This window comes from Pan troglodytes, chromosome 3 (assembly GCF_028858775.2).
Source record: "Pan troglodytes isolate AG18354 chromosome 3, NHGRI_mPanTro3-v2.0_pri, whole genome shotgun sequence".
Lineage (NCBI taxonomy): Eukaryota > Metazoa > Chordata > Mammalia > Primates > Hominidae > Pan > Pan troglodytes.
The window spans coordinates 118,178,885-118,197,129 of record NC_072401.2 but is presented as its reverse complement, the minus strand read 5'-3'; the positions used below and the strand labels follow the sequence as shown (position 1 = coordinate 118,197,129).

At 34.3% G+C, this 18,245-nt stretch overlaps 1 long non-coding RNA gene across 1 annotated transcript in view; it reads left to right on the top strand.

Annotated features, from left to right (window-relative positions):
- LOC104006173 (uncharacterized) overlaps positions 1-16,723 on the top strand; it is a 43,712-nt gene extending 26,989 nt beyond the window's left edge. Inside the window, exon 4 of the long non-coding RNA XR_008547598.2 lies at positions 10,507-16,723. This is a non-coding gene — a long non-coding RNA (uncharacterized LOC104006173). The remainder of the gene's footprint in view (positions 1-10,506) is intronic.
- The last annotated feature ends 1,522 nt before the right edge of the window (positions 16,724-18,245 follow it).

Sequence of the window (18,245 nt, the reverse complement as noted above, 5' to 3'; positions counted from 1 at the left end):
TGGTTGTCTTTTAAAATAGATAATAGACAAAATTAAAACAAAATATTTAAAACCTCTTGTGTATTTACACATGTTACTAATCTTACTGGTAATATTTATTTATGTGCAGTTGAGTTAGTATCTGTTGACCTTTCCTTTCATCCAGAAAGATTCCCTTTAGTATTTTTTTTTTTTTTTTTGTAGACCTGGTCCTCCAGCCATAAATTCTCTCAATTTTTGCTTATCTGGAAATTTCTCCTTGATTTTTTCAATGTTAGTTTTGCTGGTGATAGAATTTCAGGTTGACAATCTCACCTTGCAGCATTTTGAATATGAGATATCTCTGCTTTCTGAACATTAAAATTTCCAGTGAAACATAAATTGTTAAATTTATTGAAGATTTTTTTGTAAATGGAGTGTTGACTCACCACTTACTGCTTTAAAGATTCTAGCTGTCTTTGGCTTTCAACAGTTTTGATATGTCTGCTTGCAGATCCCTTTGACTTTATTTTTCTTGTAGTCCACCGAGCTTCTTAGATGTGTAGATCAATGTTTTTAATTAAAGATTGAAGGTTTTCAGCCATTATTTCTTCAAGTAATTTTTCCACCACTTAATCTCCACTCCTAGGACTCCTGTTATATGTTTATTGGTATACTTGCGGGTGAGCACAGGTTTCTGAGATCTCTTCATTTCCTATAATTTTGTTTGCTTTATAAACTGGATTATTTTAATTAATCTCTCTTCAAATTTACGGATTGATTCTTCTACCAGCTCAAATCTGCTATCAAAATCTCTAATATTCTCTATTTCTATTTTTATACTTTTCAAATAAAAACTTTCCATTCAGATTTTTAATAATTTATATCTCTTTATTAATATTTTATATTTGGGCAGACATACTTCTCATACTTTCCTTTACTTGTTTAGACTAAGCTTAATTGTTTTATACTATTGTTTTCTTTCCTTCTTTGAAAATATTTAGAATATTAAAATTATTATCTAAATAAAATCATTGTCCAGCAAATCAATCCACTGGGCTTCTTTGGAAACTATTTCTATTGATTGTTTTTGTTACTGCGTATTATCCATACTTACTTGTTACTTTGTATGTTTTATATTTTGTTGTTAAAAATGGACATTATAAATAATATAGTGTGGCATCTCAGGAAATAGGATTCTCTTTATGTCACCAGAATCTGGTTTTGTAGATGATTATTACTGTCATTTGCCAATATTTTGGTTAGTAATTTTTCTCAACTGTCTTTTTATGTCTGTGGTTTCTGTCCTTTGCGGCCACTGAAGACTCCATCAAGTAGCTTAGTAACCAGCTAATGATGGATCAAGATATCTTTAAAAAACTGGAACTAATATAATCATACCTGATTTTATTTCACTTCACTTTATTGCATTTTGCAGATATTGTGTTTTTAAAAATTAAAGGTTTATAGCAAATTTGAGTCAAGCAAGTGTATCAGTGCCATTTTCCCAAAAGCATATGCTAACTTCATGTCTCTATGTGGCATTTTGCTAATTTTCACAATATTTCTAACTTTTTAATTACTACTCTATTTTTTAAGTGGTCTGTGATCAGTGATGATCACAGGTGAGATCACTAGGTGAGATCATTGATGAACGTGGCTATACTAAATAACACATTTTCTTTTTTTATTTATTATTATTATTATTTGAGACGGAGTCTTGCTCTGTTGCCAGGCTGGAGTACAGTGGTGGGATCTCAAATCACTGCAACCTCCGCCTCCCAGGTTCAAGCGATTCCCCTATTCCCCTGCCTCAGCCTACCTAGTAGCTGGGACTACAGGCGCACCACCACGCCCAGCTAATTTTTTGTATTTTAGTAGAGACGGGGTTTCACCATGTTGGCCAGGATGGTCTCAATCTCCTGACCTCATGGTGTGCCCACCTCGGCCTCCCAAACAACAGATTTTCATTATAGATAAAACAGTCGGGAAGAAGATGCCATGTAGAACTTTCATACCTAAAGAAGAGAAGCCAATGCCTGGCTTCAAAGTTCCAAAGTACAGGCTGACTATTTTATTAGAGAATAATGCACCTGCTGACTTTAAGTTGGAGCCAGTGCTCATTTACCATTTTGGAAATCCTAGGTCTCTTAAGAATTATGCTAAATCTACTTAGTCTGTGCTCTATAAAAGGAGCAACAAAGCCTGAATGACAGCATATCGGTTTACAGCATGATTTACTTAATATTTAAAACCCACTGTTGAGACAACATTCAGAAAAATTATTGTTTTCAAAATATTATTTCTTATGAACAATGTACCTGTTCACCCAAGAGCTCTGATGGAGATGTATAAGGAGACTAATGATGTTTTTATTCCTGCTAATGCAACATTCGCACTGTAGCCCCTGAATCAAAGAGTAATTTTGCCTTTGAAGTCTTACGATTTAATAAACACATTTCATAAGTCTGTAGCTGCCAGAGATTCCTCTGGTGGGTCTGAGCAAAGTAAGTTGAAAACCTTCTGGAAAGAATTCACCATTCTAGAGGCAATTAAGAACATTCATGATTTATGTGAAGAGGCCAAATATCAACATTAACAGGAGTTTGGAAGAATTTTAGCTTTCATGGTTGATGTAAAAGGTTAAAGACTCCAGTGGAAAAACAACTACAGATATGGTGGCAACGGCAAGATACATAAGACAAGAAGAGGAGCCTAAATATGTGAGTGCATTGCTATAATCTTATGAAAAATTGCAACAGATGAAGAGTTGCTTCTTATGAATGAGAAAAGAAAGTAGTTTCTTGAAATATAGTTTATTTGCGGAGATGATGCTGTGAACAATGTTGAAATGACAACAAAGGATTTTGAATATTTTATGAACTTAGTCGATAAAGCAGCAGCAGTAGGTTTTGAGAGGATTGGAGTCAATCCTCTCAAAAGTTCTACTGTAGGTAAAATGCTATCTCACAACGTCACAAGCTTCAGAGAAATATTTTGTGAAAGAAAAATCACTGGCTATGGCAAACTTTGATGTTGTCTTATTTTAAGAAATTGCCACAGCCACCCCAACTGTTAGCAACTACTACCCTAATCTAGTCACCAGCCATAAACATTAAAGCAAGACCTTTCACCAACAAAAGAATTATAACTCACCGAAGGCTCAGATCATCATTAGCATTTTTCAGCAATACATCACTTATTAATTAAGGTATGTTCATTTTTAGACATAACACCATTGCACACTTAATAAACTACAGTAGAGTGTAAACTTAACTTTTTTTATGAACTAAGAAGCTTGAGAATTTGTGTGACTTGATTTATTGCTGTATTTGCTTTATTGTGGTGGCCTCAAACAGAACCCACTATATCTTTTAAGTATTTCTGTATGTCTCCTATCCTTTTATTATGGTTTCTGTGTGTATGTTGAGGCACATGACCAGTGTTTAGGCAGGAAGTTTGCAACACTTCTATAACCTTCACTTCTTGCTTACACACCCAGAGGTGAGGTTGGTAAGGAACTTCTCTACTTTTTCCTGCGCATGCACACAATTATGGGCATACGCAAAATCCTTCAACTACAATTGGATTTATGGAGTCCCAAGACTATGTCTAAGCTTTTCAGTTGCTCTTATCATTTTCCATTTTTTTCTTTCCAGGTTTGTTGTGTTGTTGTTGCTGTTAGTTTGTTTTCCACAACTGTTATCGCTGCCTCAGGCAGCTATGATGTTAAACACCTGTCACTGATTGTCAGCAGCAAATATTCCTGGGGAAAAAGCTTCTCTTACTGGATAGTCTCTGCGTGAGGTAAAATAAAGACAAGACTTGTAACTGATGTTTTCCTGAGGAACAGCCACACAGGTCAAATAATGATATTATTTGATAATGGGGATTTGGAGGAGGTCCAACCCCATTCTGTCACTTGCCATGGTTTTTAGGTTGCTAGTTTTTACTACATTTGAAGTTCTGTTGGTTTTCATACAAAACCCATAGCTGTAGAGAAGAGGATGGGAAGAAAGCAATTTAAAATACTGTTAAATGCACAGTTCTTAACAAAATTCAGTTGTTTTCCTTGAATAAATGCTCAACAGATTGTTGCAAGCATTTAATTTCCAGAATTCTGAAAAAGTTGATTTTGACTATTTTTTTGGCCAGTATCCTCATTCACATTTCTTTTTGGAGGATAGAATATTTGATAGTTCTTGCTCTGCTATTCTCTCTCATGTCATCTCTATGGGTCATTTTTGATAGATATATTTAAAATAATGTAATAAATAATCAGATTACAGTCTGATATTTCTATCTACTAATGTTAAAAGGAATGAAAGTGAATCTACAGTGTGATTAATTTATCTGTTATGATTTTAAAGACCAAATTTCTGTCACCTAAATTATCAATTTCAATATTTTAATAAATCTATAAATTTATTTACTTATTTAATTTTATTTATTGTATGGACATTAATTGCTCTTGGATATTGGCTATCTTTAGTGATTTTCTGGGCCTGTATAAATGGAAACAGTGATATTCTTGAATGTCTGAGAATAGGTCCTATTCAACTTTGTAGTTTCTACCCAAGCCCCTTGGAATGTTCACTCTCAAGATTTACCTCCTTAAGGTGTTTCCTTTCAAAACGTAGCTGCCAACCTATGGAAACTCAAGCCGTATGAAGAAGGCACGTGTAGGTAATCCTCTTTAAAACAGCTGAATTCCTAGCGGTTATTTAGCAAAAATAAACTGTCAGTGATGTCTAGGTGAGTGAGACAACTTGAAAATCTACCCTGGCTGGCATTTAAATGACTGAAGCCTCAATGCCTTCTGCTGCAACCATACGAAAAACTTGAGGCCAAAACCGCTAGCTGAAGCTGTCAATTCTCAGGATCATGAAAGGTTATAATAAATTGTTTTAAGCTGTTGAGTTTGGGGTCTTTATTTTTTTGGCAAAGAATAACAGGAACTCAAATAGACTCTTGTTCTGAATATAAATTTTGTATAGAGGTAGGTTCTTTGTACTAATTTATGCATTGCAGTGCTGGCTAATCTCAGAGCATATATTTAAATATTCTAAATCAAATTTTAAACTAAAATTACATTGCAAATATATTTTATTGCAAAAATATAAATATCACATCGTAAGGTCAGATCATATTTCTTAAAATTATATTTTCTGAGGGATTACCAATGATTTGCTTGTATTTAATAACAATAAGTTCACATTTTACCACATACTATAAATCAGTATTTAATTTTTGGGTTTAAAAGTCTGTGTATAGGATCTCGTATATTAAATATAAGAATCTGAGGATTATTTTTACACCTCATGTTGTAGCAAATGATAAGGATTAAAGAAAAGAACAAATAACCAAGTAACATAAAAATTTCTTATGAAGTGTTTGAAGTGAATATCCAAAGAATAAGAAAGACCTATGACAAAATTTATATAATCTTTTATATTTGAGAAAATAATTAATTGTCTTTACTTTTTTTCCTGTCTACCCTTACAATTCTAACTTAGATGTCAAAAGTTTCCTTTAGTCTTATAGTGTATTAGCCACTATTTTTCACATAAGAGTAAGAAAGAAAACTAATCTGGTGAAAAAATAGGGAGCAAAAGAAACTAATAAAATTTCAACAATTTATTTGTAGATTTAATATATTATAAATTCTTTTTAATTGTGCAAAGCATGTATACAGATTCTTTTAACTTTTTCAATGCTCCCTTATATTTGACAGTGTATTTTTTTAAAAAATAGCAATTGGAAAAATATATTAGTATCCTAGATTTTTAAATCTATTTTTAAGATTTGCCTATGTTTAGACAATGTATATATTTTACATAAAATGTGATCATTATCTTTTTTTTTTTTTTTTTGAGATGGAATCTTAGTCTGTCACCCAGTCTGGAGTGCAATGGCATGATCTCGGCTGACTGCAACCTCCACCTCCCGGGTTCAAGTTATTCTCCTGCCTCAGCCTCCCAAGTAGCTGGGATTAGAGGCATGCACCACCACGACTGGCTAATTTTTGTATTTTTAGTAGAGACAGGTCTCACCATGTTGGCCAGGTTGGTCTCGAACTCCTGACCTCAAGTAATCCACCCACCTCGGCCTCCCAAAGTGCTGGGATTACAGGCATGAGCTACTACACCCAACAGACAATTGTATTTTTCAAATAAATTTTCTAATATAATTTTCTAAAGCTAGGTATAAACAAATATACATTGTTTGAAATATTATTGTTATTAGTGTCTTAAGGGTCTTTTTTTTCTGATGACTAGATTTGAATAAGTTTCACAATGGTAAAGGGATGTTAACAAGACCTTATAGGTAAGGCCAATTCAATGAACTAATTCAATATACTGTTGTTGTAGATTCTACAACTTGATATACAGTTGGAGTAGATTTGTTATATACTTGAACATGTGTGTCCTATAAGTGTCTGAGATAATTCACTCAGTTGGAAAGAGCTGCATATAGAGAAGTGCTAAAACTGTTAGGTCTGCATAAGGTTAGTGGTTTTTTAATTTAGGAGACTCTGTGATTTATGGCTTGATGTTGGAGTCTCTGGGAAAGGAAGGAAGTTCTACCCAAAAAAGCCTCTGGAAGGTGCTGTAGTCATAATCTTTCTCACAGAACTACCAGGGAGTCCTCTTGAAAAGCAAATTTCTACTGAACTCATCAAAACTTAAAACCTCACCCTTGAAGACTATGTGATTCTCCCACATGATGTCCCCATTTTGAGGTGGGTCAACTCAGACTCAACAACAAGTTTGGAAGTGCCCAAGTTCCTGACTTGTCAAAACGAAATAGTTCATTTAAGAACACAGCTGACATGCCCTCCACACTACCTTGGCTTTAGATTTAAAAATTGGTATTTATCTTTCCAAAATAAATCTTATCCCCACTCTGCTGTCTAAAGCAACACTGCAGGCTCATTGATGCTTCAGTTCGTAAAGGATTCCCTATATAGCTGGTCCTGGCTTTCTGATACTTCAGCTAACCTGGAAACTGAAAATGTCCACAGAGCCCTTGCGGCTATTCAGCTTCAGAGGTAGCAATGCAGAACTGAAAAATTGACATGTTCATTAGTGTAAGTAGGCAAAAATCAAGCTTATTTCCATAAGTATTACCAATATTCTCCTTGATCAACTTGTTATATTTTTATTGCCTATTGTACTCTTGCCAATGACTTAGCTCTTTGGGCTGCTACTTGGAAAACTAAAAACTGGCCGGTTGAATTGGGCTGTGGACTGTAGAACAAATCATGGCTTCTACATTTGAGTTACTAATGTAGATGCCCAGGATAAGGGCAATTCTTTGATGTGAGAACTAGATTGCCACTAGTGCTTTCTAGAACCGTGATCATATCAGACAGTAACAACACATCTACCAATCAAAAAGCTAGGCACATAGTATGAAGACTTTATGATTCTGATGCAGAGACTGCTACTGCATGTCAGACTCGTTATTCCTGTCAAAATTTGAATCATTTTTCTCAACATTAGAGAGACCATATGGCATAGGCATGCCCTCTCCCCACTCCCTGCTTGCTCCCAGCAGTTTGACTACATCAGACCTTCAACCTCCATTGACGTGTCTCACTCTTGTTGACAATTTGGGGGTTATATTTTTGCTATTCTAGTACAGACAACTGACCGCAGCTTCATTATTGTGGCCCCTAAAGCTAATTTGTTTTATGTGTTTGGCTTTCCAGACAATAGACAACATACTTTGTTGCAAAAGCCACTCAAAAATGGACTAATAGTCAATGTATTCAATGTACCTTCAATGTCCTGTCCATACTGTCCATCCTTCACTGTAATCTGATATTATTGAACATCAAAACAACTTTCTAAAAATTGACTTAAATCATCAATGACATATCTCCTTTAACCCCTCCTGCTCCAAACTCCCTAGAAAGGGAGATTAGTCACTGAATGTATTTGTCCCCAGAAAAGAATTATCCTTTCTGTACCATTCCTGGGTAATGATCAGGACACAAGTAGTGAGGGATTCCATAAGCCTCTTTGGAATTCCTATATTCTTTCCTGAACATCCCTTGGCATAATGATTTTTTTTTTTTTGCTCAGGTGGGTCTGCATGGGGAATATAGTGGGTCTCTATAAGATTTATAATAATATTCTTGTTCCACTTGCACCTGACCCTTCCTGCCACAAAGTTTTGGTGCAAATAGGGATCATGAGAATTAATCATTGCCAGTAATCATCATGTGTCATTCCAACAATTACAACAGTAAAGTAATTATTAGAATGACAGTAGAGTTGCAATTATTGGAATGACACATGCTGATTAATGGCAGTGAGAGTGGGAAACTCCAGCACTTTAGGTATGAACAACCTAGACACCAGAAAGCACAAAGGGAGAGATGAGCATTAATGATCCCTTTCACAATAGACCCAGGAGCCTTCTTCAAGAAGGAAAAAGCCCTGGCGAGCTCTCCAAAACTATCATAAAAATCTTAAATTGAACTGACTCTTGGACTTGCCATCACCCCATCCCTAAACAACTTCCTCTAAAAATAAGGACTGAGCTCAATTATTTGAAATCTCTGGCGAGCCTAAGACACCATATGCAGTGTGGTCTGTTACATGCAGACCAACACATGAGGAGGCAAGTTGAACGTACTACCAACCCATAACCCCAACTGTTACGGATCTTTTTTAGGTGAGGGGTTCACAACAATTGCAAAGCACATTTTGTCTCCAGGATCACTGTGTTCTCCAAAAATATTGCACTTCTTGTGTGGATGCTGAGTCTTAATGGACCTTTCTCATGAAAACATGACGACTTGCATTTTAGGGCTGTCATAAAAGACCTTAAAGAGTTTAATAAAATATCACCAGTAGATGTACAGGGATCTATGTGTAGCACTCTGATGACTGTAGAGGTGTTTTCAAATTGAAGTTATCCTTAGCTAACCAGGGAATTTTCTGGAGAAATAACCAACTATTTATGCAGAATATGTGAAAAGCATTCCCTATGTTGATAGTCAAACAATTAGAAAAGCTGTTGCAAAATTTGGTTCTTACTTTAGTTGGAGTGATTAATGATGTAACTTCAGGCAAGCCTCAACTCTAATATTGTTGAACTGGCCAGTGTTGTTACAAATAATGGAATTGCCCTAAAATTCCTCCATGGAAGCTAAGAATGGGCCAGTGCAATGCTGAATATATCATGTTGTACCTATGTTAATGCCACATTCCAAGTGAAAAGGCCGAACCAAACTTAAGGAGAAAGATACTTGGATTTCTAAGGTGCATCCTGATGGTTTATAAGACTTGCTAAGTTGGCTGGGTCCAGGCACCTGCCTGTGTGGTTGAGGTCAATAATACACATTGGCCCTATTCTGCTTATTAGAGTCCTGTTGATAGTAATTTTAATTAAATATTATGGAAGACAAACTAGACATATTTTGTCCAACCACCATTGATCAGATTCATCGGTGAGGCTAACCAAGTTATATACTTATGGAAAAAATCACAAGAAGCCAAGAGTGGTATGGAAACTAGCAGCAAACATTGTTGAGAGACAATTCTCCAAATGTCTCACATTTCTGCATCTATTACCATAAAAGGCACTAATTGTTTTCTGACAAACAGCCTTGGAAGAGATTGTGTCTTCCTCTGAAAAAAAGGGAAGGTTTGTTTACTGTGTAGTTTATAAAGAGTAATGTCTCTCACTAAAGCAAAGGTCAGGGAAACTTAGCTCTCATTATAAAAATTCAGATTCCCTATTCTCGAGATTATTTTTCTGTAACAGACCCCAGTGCATGTGCTGGTATTATCTGCATCTCTTCACTCTGTGTGAATTGGAGATTGGGGTGCCAGTACATATGTGGACACTCTAGCAACTATTGTTACTGTTAGTAAAAAAAAGCTATTCCCTATCTCTGATCCATGAGTCATGTGAGTTCTATTACCATTACAACTGTAGTATCCTAATATTTTAGTTTGAGAAGAGGATAAAAATTTAAGACCATATACAGTTCTTGACAAATCTTATTTGAGACTGTATCATATAATAAGTTTTATAGTTGTCTCAAGGAAAAGCACTCATGCAATTATTTGAGTTGGAAATAAATTAGTCACATTTTCATGAAACACACATTTTTAGTTCAAGGCACAACTGATATGTGAATTGTGGTTAAACAGATTTCGATATTTAGCATTTTCTTAAAATGAATTAAGTGAAAGATAAAAACTAATAGTATACGTTCTCATGATAAAATTATCCTACTTATGGATTCTTTTCAGGATCAATCTCCTGTGGTTGCCATATCTATTCCAGTTTTTATAGTTTTCAGAAGTCCTAGTAACAGTGAAAGTTAAGAACTTGTTGGCACCTCTTTACTCAAAAAGGGAAAATAGAGACAGAAGTCATCTTTGTAATTTGTATGTGAGTTAAAAAGCAAATTTATGGATATATTTTGAAACCATAGAGGGATAGGATTTGGATCAAAGGTGTAAATGTAGTTGAAATGTTTAATAGTAATAGATATGAAACAACACTTGCCCTTCTCTCTTCCAGAGTCAAAATCTGAAAATAAAGTAGCTATAATGTTGAACAGCTGTACTCTAAGTCTACAGGGAGAGAGAAAACAAAACAAATAATCAGTTCAGCTCACCTAGATAGAGGACACGATTTATATTTCAGCGAGAAACATTCAAAGGTAAGTAGATTATACTCTAATAGTTAATACCAATAATAATAACTGATGCTATTACCATCATCTGAGATTTTTGAGCCCCTTACTGAAAAACTTTAATAAGCTGTCTGATCTAATCCCCAAAACAACTCTACTGTTTCGGTTTAGGAAAAATTAATCCCTCATCAACTGTCATTCAGCATTTTAAACCTAGTGACAGGATTCTACTTTAGATTTATCTTATTAAAAATTGTTTGCTCTTTCATTCACATTAACTTTTTTGGGTATGAGTTATATATTTCAGTAACTAACTGAGAAGTTAGTATGTTGACATCAACTCAGTGCATATTAGGCTTCCATAAACACAGCAGCCATTTTCTTTAATAAATGTATCTACCACTGGCAGTTTGCCAGTCTGGGAGAGTAGAGGTGGAATCTACAAATATCCTACTGGCAAAACAGATTGGATGTCTCTGAGCTATCAGAAAAATGTTTCATAGCACCTTCCATGGCTCTATATGTATAGTGAAATGTTGAATAAATAAGTAATCTAAGCAAATAATCACTAAAGGGAGAAAAGAAGCAATAATTGAACAAACAGAAATTATAACCTGGAATGAAAGAACAGGCATTGTAACTTTTATAAACAAACCATCAAAAGAAACAGCATTTGCCTTTCCAGCACTACCTTTGCTAGGGATAGTAAACAAATTTAATTATTCTGAAACACATTTTAAGGAAAAACTCTATTAATGTTGTCAGTCAGCAGGTGGCATGAAAGCAATCCAGGAATAAATCAAGTTGTACCTAAGATTTTTGTAGCAACCTTTGCAAGTGTTTAAAACTGAATGAATGTGGCCATCTGTGACTGTTTATACACAAAGGCCATTTCAATAACTTCATATAAACAAAAACAGACAAGATTTTCAGCAGGCTCCTACCAGGTGCCCAGCCATATGAGATTCAATTTGTTCCCACTACCTTTTATTGAGAAAAGAACCTGTATTTAATGATCAGTGTATCATAAAGAATCACCTTGTGATTCATCACTCAAAATACATGGAAAACTAACACAGAAAAAAAAGAGATCATGTAAAGTTCTAATGTGCTGTTGCTAAATGGCTTATATAGTAAATGCTGTGCCCTAGACAAGCATTAGCAGATGCTGGTGTCTTCATAACCTATACAGTGGAACTTTGGAATAGTGCTGAATAAATCCCAGTGTAAGACTTTTTGTTTGTATGAAAAGTGTAGTGAAAGAAGGAGTAGTAAATCATGGTAATTTCTAATCTCTAATTGAATATTCTAATGTAAATATTCTAATATCATTATTCCCATCCCTATCTGTACCTTACAGCCATATTAAAACCACTTAGGGGCCCATAGCATTTCTCAAAATGAAAATACTCTAATTCATTTATTTTCATCCTTCTGTGAACATTAAAACCACTAAAACCACGTAATGAGGCTTTAAAAAGTCTAAATAAATTAGAATACCTGTGGGTGGTATCTAAGCACACCAGATCTTCCAATGTATAGCAAGAACTGAAAAGTTACTGCTCTATAGGAAAAACAAACACACAAAAAGTAGAAATTTTTCTGAGAATAATGAAAAATTACACAAACGTTGGCTATGAAAACTAAAAGAAAATTAATTAGAATGCAAGTTGTGTATACAATTAGAATGAGAGAATTTCAAGCTGATTTTAATAAGAAGAAAAATGTCAACATTCACTGGAAAAGGAAAATGTTTTTTCTTTTATTATACACAACGATTAACAGAAAAAGGAGTGTCAGAAAGATTGTAGAAATGAAAAATGAAGTATGAAATATAGTTACACAGAAACTATAGTTTGTAAAATTTATTAAGAAAAACTTAAAAATCATTTTTATGTTACCTACATTTTAAATTTTATATCAACCTAAGATTGCAAGAAATAAAAGTATGTGACAATCTGCCATATTTCTCTGTTGTGCTTTAGAAATTACATCTGTTTTACTAGAAGTCAAGTGATACAAAAAAAGTCTTTACTCCTGATAAAACAAGTATATAATCAGGTTAAACTACTGTGCTAAATTACTATAATCTATAGATTCTCCTCAAGTAAGATCACCCTACTTGGCCAGTCATCTGCACAAGGCTTACAACAATGCTTCCGTATGCTACCTCATAAATGCACTGTGCCAGTTCACAAAGTTCTATGGCCAGATCCTGGTTTCTGCTTACTGATATTGGTTCTCAGCCATGTAAGCCAAGTGGAAAGAAACTTTAACCCCACACTAGAGTATCATCCAATGCTTCAAGGCTTAGCTGAGCACTGTGAGTTTAAACTGTTTATCAGCTTCCAGGAGATCACCAGTATTAAATCTACCAGGCTTCAAACTGCCATTTCACTCCACCACTATTCTCCCTTACCAAAGAATATTTCCACTTCAATTTTATACTTACAGTGATTTGTTTCCTTTTCCTACCCTAAGATGACATTTCTCTTTTCCAAACAAACTAATTGTGCCTTTTGAAACTCCTGCTTCGTAATTTAAAATGATATATTTTTCACGTGCAGAAACCTGCTTTTCCAAACCCCATTCTCCAGATGATAAAGACCCTATAATTTTTATGTCCATATTTCTTTTCCTCTTCACCTATTTCCCTATTCAGCTAAGATTGTATCATCTTTGTTTCCATTTTATTTTCTTATTTTTGCCTGGTAATTCTGAGGTGCAGATAAATTTGACATATAGATAATTCTTGGAGACATGAGACTAGATAAGACCTACTAGGGAAAGAGAAACATGCAAAGGGAAGAGGGAAGGAGTGCATCTTAGATTATCATCTGCAACTATTTCATTCTTCTGTTTTATATTGAGTCTGGTTTGGTATCGTGCTAAACATTTTACATTTACAATATCATTTATTACTCAATAGCACCTCTATAAATAAGTCTACTGACCTCATTGCACAAATATGTAAAGTAACTTTCAAAATGTCAAATAAGTTGCCCTAAATCACATAGCTGTAACATGAAAGAGAAAGATTACTTATCTCTACCTTAAAAATTCCACTATGCTCTTTCCACTATGCTCTTTGTGCAAGATACATGGTAAAGTAGTTTGTGCATATCTTCACTTTCCCACCCAAAATACATTAAGAAAAGTAAGATTACCCACGGAGGTAAGAAAGCAGTATCAACTACCCATTTCCTTCTTCTTTCTCTCTGGTTATGGAAAATTTACTTTCCAAAGGCAGGCATTCTCTCCCAGGAAGGTCATGATTTCAGGGTCCTGAACTGTGACTATTCTCTAGGTCCATGCATGTTTGTGTCTTTCTACAAGGTCAGACTTGTGCTGATGCTGTTTCAATTACAAAAGCCACAAGCTACATGGAGTTTCCAAGGAAGAAATTCTCTTTAGTACTTCCCATTCACTCAGTAGTCAGAGCTATGGATACACGAGCTCAAGCCACTCCACAAGTCAGTCAATATTGCAAAACACACACAATAGTATAGTTGATCAATATATAAATGTTGTAGATTAAACATTCCACGACAAATTAACATTTAACATCAAGAGAAAAGGAATGGGAAAAGGGTTAGCAAACCAGTCCAGGGAGAGCAATGTAGACAAAAAGAATATCTTTGTCTGGCCCGGGTAGTCTATCAGTCTTACAAGGCAGAGTGTTTGATGTGGACAGAGTCTTTGGTGGCAGATGTTGGGTACTTATCACGAGTGACAGCAAGACAGTGTCTGTTAAGACAGCTGTCTTGAGATGGTGAAGTCCTGTACTTTTTATGGCCAAGGAGTCCTCTGGTGAGGACTGATAGTGGAGGAGTGTGCTCTGCTATGTCCTTATCTGGTTGGAAGCAGTCTTCATTTATTAGGCAAAACATCCAGTCCTTGGTGGCATAAGTGCCCTATGAAATATAAGACAGAGTCTTTTTCTAAGATGGAATTATCTTGATCTAAGTAATCAAGTACAACTGTACTGCACTTGATTTCCACTAATCGAAACTAGAGGAGGTTGGTAATGTCAGAAAAAACTGAAATAGAAAGGATGTGTCCACCAGAACCATCACAAGATATGACAAAGGTTAAGATTTTTAATAGTTCCATTTATCAGCTTATGTGATTCAGAGATGGGCAAATTTTTGGTGGTTCTAAACCATAAATCCTTTTATATAAGAAAACAGAGCTTATTTCTTACTGGTGTCTCTACTGCTAAGACCAGTTTAGAAGAATTTTCTGACTAAAATGGACCTAAATGGTTTATTCTACTTAGTGAGACAAAGCTTACTAATATATACACATAAATTAATTGTATGGTGAAGTGTCAAGAATGGTGAAAAACCAATTACTGTAAAATTTAGTTTTATGAAACAGTCATCTATAATGCTCATGGATTCTGTGGTCAAGATTTCAGATGGGGCATTGCAGAGATAGTTTGTCCCTGCTCCATTATGTCTATGGCCTCAACTGTGAGACCCAAAGACTAGGGCCTCTTTTGAAGGGTCATTTACTTGCGTATCTTTTGATGGTTGATGCTGGTTGTTGAGATTCAGTTCGTATCCATTGTGCCTTGACAAGTGGTCTCTCCAGAGTGGCTGGTTCAGGCTAGCTCACAGTATGATGAATGTCTTTCATAGCCATGTATCCTGTGAGAGTAAAACACAGGTAGGAAATGACATTTTTAAGGCCAAGCATTTAACTCACATGGAATTCACTTTCCACTATTTTCTATGGAGAGAAGCAATTGCATCACCAACTCAGATTCCAGAGAAGGGAATAGATTTCACCTGCTGAGTGAAGAAGTATCAGTCACATTTTTAAAATAACATGTGAGAAGATATATATGACCATCTTTGGAAAATAAAATACACTATAAATATTGATATTAATTTGTCATTTATCAGAGAGAAATGGAAAATTCTTCATGTCCTTGTTCTCTTACCTTCATCATTTATTGTTAGACATTCATAAACAATTAATTTTTAAATTTCCTGTATACCAAACCACCTCTCAAATTACAAGGAATATGTAGGTATTATAAAACTTAATAGCGATCAGTTGCCCCTCTTTTAAAAATAAATATCTGATTTCAATTGGTTTTGATGTAATAATATGGCATATAAATATCCTGTAAGCTATTTTGTGAGAGGCACTGGCATATCTATTTAGAGATATAAATACATTTACAGAAAATTGAAGATAATATTTCTTAAAAGATCTAAATCACAGTAAATTTAGGCCAAAACTCTACCAAGTAAATCCCCAGCGACAACTGCCTTACATAACATCATAGTTGTGAAACAGTTATATGGATATTTTCTTTAAATAAGAATTTATTTCTAAAGAAACCTTTAAGAAAATATGACAGCACTATAGAAAATTTCTTGGAGAAGAGCTCAGAATAGTTAATCTATAGATAGTGTTTATCAATCCCTACAGTCTTATTTAGGTTATTTTTATTATAAATTAATTCAAGTAATTTATATCATTATCAATCTTTCTACATCATTATATTCTTATCAATTTTCTTTGACTAACGCAATCCCCAAGCAGAGGCATACTATAATACATCATCTTGTAATTGCAATATATATATATAGCAAGATGATATATCTTGTAATTGTCAAATCTTTAAGAAAAATAACAGAGAAACAGTGTCACTTTTCATTAGAATTATTGGTAACATATCTAATCAACACATTGATTTTCCTAAGCTAATTTTTCTTAAAATATTTTATAATTCTCTAAACATTTCTAAAATAGAAAAAGCTTAACATAAAAATGAGTTTTTATAAACCTTCTAAACTTTTCCTTTCGTATACAGAAATCGATAAAAAAGGTAAAAACATAGAAAAAATCTTTGAAAATTGGATTTAGCTAAGATTTGTTAAACAATACACAAAATAAAAAACACAAAAATTGATAAAATATACTTCACCAACATTAAAAATATTTGCTTTTTAAATACATAGCTAAGGACATAGAAAAGCAATTGAGAGAAATTTTTGCTAATCCCACAATGGCTTACTGTTCAGAATATGGAAAGAACTCTTATAAGTCAAAATTAATAGTAGGACAACCCAATTGAAAATTAGGAAATAGAGAAATGCAAATCAAAAACACAATGAGATAGCATCTCACACCAGTCAAAATGACTATTGTTAAAAAGTCAAAAAATAACAGATGCTGGCAAGGTTTCAGAGAAAAGGGAACACATACACTGTTGGTTGGAGAGTAAATTATTTCAACCATTGCGGAAAGCAATATGGTGATTCCCTAGAGATCTAAAAGCAGAACCACCCTCCAACCCAGCAATCCCACTACTGGGTTTATAGCCAAAGGAATAGAAATCATTCTACCATAAAGACACATGCATGTGGAAGTTCACTGCAATGCCAGTCACAATAGCAAAGATATGGAATCAACCTAAATGCTCATCAATGACAGATTAAATGAAGAAAATGTGGTATACATACACCATGGAATACTATGCAGCCGTAAAAAGAATGAGACCATGCCTTTTGGGGGAACATAGATGGAGCTGGAGGCCATTATCTTCAGCAAACTAACACAAAAACAGAAAACCAAATACCGCATGTTCTCACTTATAAAAAGTGGGAGCTAAATAATGACAATTAATGAACACAAAGAAGGGAACAACAGACATTGGAGTCTACTTGAGGGTGGACAGTGGAAGGAAGGAAAAGAGCAGAAAAATAAATATTGGGTACTAGGCTTAGTACCTGTGTGATGAAATAATCTGTACAACTAACCTATTTGACACAAGTTATCTATTTAACAAACCTTCACATGTGCCTCGAAACCTAAAATAAATGTTTAAAAAATCAGTAAATCTGTGAATAAGCACTATAAAAAGGAAGATATACGATAGGATGGTCAATTGTTACATTAAAAAATGCTCATTGTTATATAAAAGGATGCACAACACTACTAGCCTACAGGAAAATATAAATTAAAATGACAAGATATAACTACACATATATATGCTAAAATGGTTAAAGTTAAAACACTCAACATTGGCGAGTATAAATCAAAGTCTCATACAGTGTTGTTGGGTCTCCAAAATGTTAGTCACTTTTGAAAGTAGTGTAGATGTATCATATAAAGCAAAAGATATGCTTATCATACAAATTGGCAGTTCCATTTATAGGTGTTTATCAAAGGGAAATGAAAATATGCCTTCACACAGATATGTATTTGGATATTTAGAGCAGCTTTATTTATAATGACCCAAAAGTTCAAGAAACATATGCACATCTACCAGTGAATGGGAAAAATAAATATGACTTAAACTTACTGTAGGATACCACATGGTGATATAAAGAGAAACAAAATACATAGAACAACCTACATTAATCTTAGAGACATTATGTTAACTGAAAGTAGTAAATTATAAAAGAACATATGATTTCATTTATATCAAATTATATAAAAGGGCAAGCAGATTAGTCTTTCCTGGCAGCAGGTATGGGGTGGGGGGGCAGTATAAACTGCAGAGAAGCAGGAGAAAGCTTTTTAGCGTGGTGTAATTTGTCTATATCTTAATTGTACTGTTGGCGGTTACATGTTTATGGACAGTTTTACAAGTTCATTAAAC